This window comes from Crocodylus porosus, unplaced genomic scaffold, assembly GCF_001723895.1.
Source record: "Crocodylus porosus isolate Cpor-Errol unplaced genomic scaffold, CroPor_comp1, whole genome shotgun sequence".
Classification (NCBI taxonomy): Eukaryota; Metazoa; Chordata; order Crocodylia; family Crocodylidae; genus Crocodylus; species Crocodylus porosus.
In genome coordinates this window covers 68,773,488-68,779,405 of record NW_017728947.1, presented here as the reverse complement: position 1 = coordinate 68,779,405, position 5,918 = coordinate 68,773,488, and positions in this window count along the sequence as shown.

Sequence of the window (5,918 nt, the reverse complement as noted above, 5' to 3'; positions counted from 1 at the left end):
ACCTTCTTTTTACCCCCTATGTATTTAAAAAAGGACTTCTTATTGTCCTTAATCTGGGAAGCTAGTCCCAGTTCCATCTCTGCCTTGGTTTTCCTAACTACCCCCCTACATCTCCGAGTAACTGCAGAATAGTCCTTCTGTAAAATAGGAATAATACTTTACTTACCTCAGCATCTTGTGATTTAATATTTGTAAAGTCCTCTTGGTTGTTTGTCCCAGAACTGAAGCAATTCTAACTGTTATGGGGTTTTCACAGGCACTATCTCAATGGATACATTTCACTCTATGAGTCTACATCATCCTGAGGAAGGTTGCACATACTTTTGGTGTACTAAAAAAAGACAAAATAGGAAGAATTCAAAGAATAAAATAAAATTCAGAAGCCAAATTCATTCAAAAGAAAGGACAAAAAGCATGAATAAACACATGCTTGGGAGTTTAAAATAAAGAAAACAGAAAAAAAGGATTAAGACTAAAATGAAAAATGCTTGGACATGATTGTTTAAAAAGCTTGACTGTCTGTAGAATCATCGACTTTTTCCTAAGGGGGGGAGGGGAAATCAAATAAAGAACTTTTTGCATTCTGCCAGATGCTTAAAATCACAAGAGTTTTCACTAGCATAATATCTGTTCTTTTTTTTTTTTATTTGGCAAAATTAACTAAACAAAACTTTAGCCAGGGATCTTACATCGGCTCAGGGATTTGAAGATTAAAAAAACATAGAAAGTGTAGCATTTTACAGTGTATACAAATAGAAGCAAAACATTCAAGAGAGCAATCTTTCAATTTATATGTAGGAGATGGGAAGGGTGGGCTACCCAGTTATTTAGTTTTGTTTTTTCATCATAATGAGCCAATCTTGGCTTCCGTTCCAAGACCCTGGCTGCTGTACTCCAGTGTCAGAGAAGCCTTGAGTCCTGTGCAACAGAATACAATGCAACAGCAGCACCCCCACACCCTCTGCTGGAGGATTGAGGTAGTCATGTCCTTAGCTTCCTCATCAGCCAACATGAGCTGTACTGATTTGGGTACCAATTCCCTTGGACTTGTTAATGATAATGCATTATTTCAATACAGGTACCAGTCTGGTGAAAAAGGGGAAAGAATGATATTTGCTAACAAACCCTCTTTTTCTGTTGCTGTCTGCTTATTGAAAAAAAATCAATGAGTGAAGCTTTGGGAGCTGCTGGGATGAGATTACAGTTATCACAGGTGAACAAGAAGGGGACTGTGAGCAGCAGATACCAGAGAAGACTCCTGGGGACAGAGGGCATGAAGGTGTGCTGTTGTTGTCCCCCCCCTCCCCCATCTGCTTTCAAACAAATCAAGCATTTCTATTTAGAGGCACATTGATTTTTGGGGTGGGGAGAGAGGAGAAGAGAATTGGGGATAAGATGGTTTCCTTGATTTCTTTCTGTTAGATAATAAGACAGTGCCAATACATTGCAGTTTCCAATGCCTTGGGGATACTGGAGTGTAGAAGAAGGGTGGGTTTTATTTGCCTGGCTCTTTTAAAGCTATAATTGAGGGTTTCTTTTCATAAGAAAAAAAAAGAGGTGCTAAATATGCCTTGGGAGAGGTGGTGGAAAAATATTATGACATTAGTCAAGATGATTGCAAACACTGTGCAACTGCAATGCATGCAGCTGACCTAACTAAACACACATAACAGAGCCATTCTTCATTTGATTACAAGATTACTGGTCAAATTCCAAACACTGCACCAGGATGATTCAGATGGCCAAGTCATGGAACCATCAAATACTAACAACTTAGATCTGACAACAAACGCAGGTAATAAAGCATCATTTCCCAAAACAGGTTTTTTTTAAATATGCAGAGCAGATACTCTTTCTCCTAAAACAAAAATCTCAAACACTTTAAAGACTATTGTTACAAAAACGGGTATTTCCTCAAAATTAAATCAATTTGCTGATGAAGCTGAAGTTTGAGTTTAAGAGATTTGGTTTACCTGAAGTAATTAACATTATAAAATAATTATGATAATTGGTCATACTGATTTTTAATGATAGAAGACTAGTTTTGAAAATATTTTATCTACTTACCCACTATCAGTAAGGCTAAAGTAAGCTACAACAGTCACAGAGTAACAAACAGAGTAACAGCAATAGAGCTACAGCTGCTTGTTTCTTCCAAGTTTAAAGGAACAGGTGGGAGGAAAGCATATTGGGAAGAGTTCCCAGAAGAATATTAAAGGATATCAGACAGTCAAAGAAAGGTTAGTTTTTAAGAAAGAAGCTGAATTTTTGCTTGCAAGAAGTAGTTGGGAAATATACTGTGTTTAAAACTCAAAGAGTAGTTTTATAAGTCTTTATTTTCCTTTTAATAGAACAAGGCTATATGAAAATTCAGATACTTTGGGGGCATCTAGTTTGCCTTTATTGTATAGCATTACTATAATTACAAGATTATGCTCTAAAGGTAACTCTTTATGCTGTAAGAAAACTGAGAGCAAATACGAGATTTTATAACATTAAGGTTAAGATGACCTTCATAGGTGTGGTTATCAATAAATATAAACACTCACACATACACAACATGGATATTTCCTCACCAGTTGTTAAATAAACTCTCACCCTTATCACACAGAATTTACACAGATAAACTTCCCACTGAAATCAATGGTAATATTGGCACCAACGCCAAGTTAGGGTAAAAGGATCAGGCCAAATATTTGCTAAATCATATATAAAACAATGGTGGTCCTATAAGGCTCATCACATAAGCCTTGAAGTTGGAAAAAAAGAGTGATGTGGACTGTTGTTTATACTTATATGGGAACTGGCTGGTTTCATTCTACTTCCTGTAACCAGAAGAGTCCACACATGTTGCTCTTTTTCTCAAGATAAGGGCTGCAGTACCCTTAAAGCATTCACCTGATCCAACATTGGAGTGAGTCAGCAAAAAGAAGTTTCTGTATTTCTATCCAGGATTCTGGACACTGATACTAATGCAACTTGGCAGAGTGCTATACTCTTGTGCCAACTCCTAGTTATAGTCTAAATCACATCTTAAAATAAAGGAGAACTAACATGTTCAGTTTAGCAAACACAAGTCCGAGGAGGTGCTGCCAAATTACAAATGAAAGTCAGGGAGTGATTTTTCTGTGAAAAAAAATTCTCCTACCTGTGTTCTAGTGTCTCTGTCTTTTATTCTGTGATCATTCATTTTGGTGCATAGTTTTTGTCTGGTTTCACCCACATTGTTTCCAGGAAGTCATTTGGTGAACTGCATGAGGTATACCACATTCTGGGATACACATGTGTATGATCTGTGGATTATTACGCCCATCTGACCTCACACTTCTGCTGCTCAAGGGAACTTTACAAAACACTCTCAAAAGACAAGCCTGGAGACAAAAATTAGCCTATTGGACACTAAAAACCAGGGGCGTATTATAGATGATGACTTCATGGCCCATTATAATCTAGTTGATACTTGCTAATCTCTACACTTCGTAAGTGGTAAGAACCCTCCTGACCCATCTTTCTCTTTCACTTGTCATGTTTCTATTGCATCTCTTATTTGTTGGGTCCCTAATAATTTCACTTGTATCCTGTTTTTCTTTACACAGAGTTTTATACAAGCCCTTGTTCCATTTGCTATTTAGCTGTGCAGTGTCTGCTTCTCTACCAGAGACCTGAGGAAGGGTGCTGTCTTTCCCAGCTACACAGTTGATCTAATAAAAACTCATCCACAAAAATCCTTGTTTCTCACTTAAGTAGGGACTGCAGAAGCAGATCAAATAAATATACCCTAGTGTACTCTGCACAAATTATGTGAGTTCTTTCCTTCTTTGCTACAGTTATTTCAGGCATACTCTTTTTTTGATGATCTTTTTTATTTCACATTAGTTCTTGCTCAGTGAATCCTACAGTATAATTTTCTGTTACAAAGTATAATATATACAGGTAAGTCTGAGCAAAATCATAGGATGAAATCCTGGCCTATTTGACGTTAATGGCAAGATTCCCATAGACTTTCCTGGAGCCAGAGTTTTTATGTAGTCCTCTGAAGAAAGACATTGCTGCAGATGCATTATGCAACACTGTATCCATGAAAATGTGATATACTTTCTACTCAAAATAAGACATACCTTCTTCTTGCTCTAAGGAAAAGAGGTTTGAGAAACTTCTGGGAACCAGAAGGAAAGACTCCTTTTGGATAGATCAGGCCTTTTGTACTATAAAAATGTTGAATTTTTCTATGTTAAGAATGCAACAAAATATTTTTAAATGGTGCTCAGAATAACTGATACAGCACAGGCTCTTACAGTGTTTTTTTTGTAATCCTGCTTTTTTTCTCTCAAATTTCTCTACCACCTCAAATATACAGCAGTTGACAAAAAAAAAAAAAAGAAGATTGTTTTGTTACTAGTCAGCTGCTCTCTTACATTGCTACTCCCTCATGAATCTGCCAACTTCTTCTGATCATGACTCTGTTTTGTGTATTGGAAGGTTTGACGTCCCTCATTCTTTAATAGAATAGGGAGAACAAAGTACTTGATGAATAGTAGATAGAAATACTACTATTTCTGTTCAGTTTTAATGCATTCCTTATTTACAATATCTCATCCATAATAAGGTTGAAGAGGGAACACAATAACCTTCTCAAATGAGACAAGTGTGCATGGAATATTAATTCTGTTTCATTAAACAACTTGACTAATTGCCACCCAATTACTTTTTCAATTTGGGGACTTTTCCTCTACCTCAAAAGCCAAAATAAATCACATTCCAATCATGAAGGATATTTTGATATAAATCAAGCTCTGGAGTTATTTTATTTCTTAGTTTTCAAATGCATGTGACTTTTTAACAAATTAATTTGGGAAATTACATTTAGATGATGGATAGTTAGTAATAAGGCAAAATGCTATTTTTTAGAAAATACCATACTGTTATATTTATTTGTGTTCCATGGACTCTCAAATACAATAACTACAACCAAAAATGAGCACATTCCATGAATTCCAATTTACAAAAGCCATCTCTCTCCTCCTGTGAAGCTCCTATGTGCTCCATTGTTTCTGAAAGGCAGGATGATTATGACAGCGAATAAAAGGGTGAAGTTACAGAGAAGGAGATTCTCCAAAATCAGGAGAACAAAGAACTTTTATTCAATAATATATATATATGAAAGATATACCAACATTGATAGGTGTAATTTAGAATGAGCCTGACCTGAATTAATCAGTATTTTGGAGGAGTGGATGAATTCCAAGAGACACATTAATCATGTAGATCATGTTCTGAAAACTGAAGTACTATTTGTTTTCATTGTTTTAAAAAAAATGGGTTTTTTTCTTCTTCTTAAACTCAAGCAGCTATGAGTACAGAGAATAGTTAAGTTAGTCTGAAGTTAGGCAGAAGGCAGGGCAAGGTGTTCTATCTGAACCAATTACTGTTTTTACCCGAATCCAAGATGACTTTGAATTTAAGATGATCTCCAAATAATTAGATTTTATTTATAGAAATTTACAACTTGTTATAATTTCCCCTGTATAGAATTTAATTATTGGAGAGAGAGAGAGCTTAAATTCACAGTGGGGAGAAAGGAATAGTGGGCAGTTTGGAGCCTGAACCCCACCTCTTGTGCCCCTGCACCTTGTTCCCACATGTTCCCCCAGCACTTACCCCCAGGGTGCCTGCTCCCCCACTGCTTGCTGCTCCTGGTGGCTGCCCCCTGGTTAATTGCCCATCCCTCACTGTCTGCTATCCCCACCACTTGCTTCCTCTTAGCTGCCCCCTGTGGCTAGGCATCTGCTCCCAGAACTGGTCCAAGACGGGCAGCAGTGGCAGAGGCAACCCTGCCCTAGTCAAGGGCAGGCAACAATGTTGGTATGATTCTGGCCCTGGCACCTGAGCTGCAGCAGCTCCCCTTCTGCTGCACCATC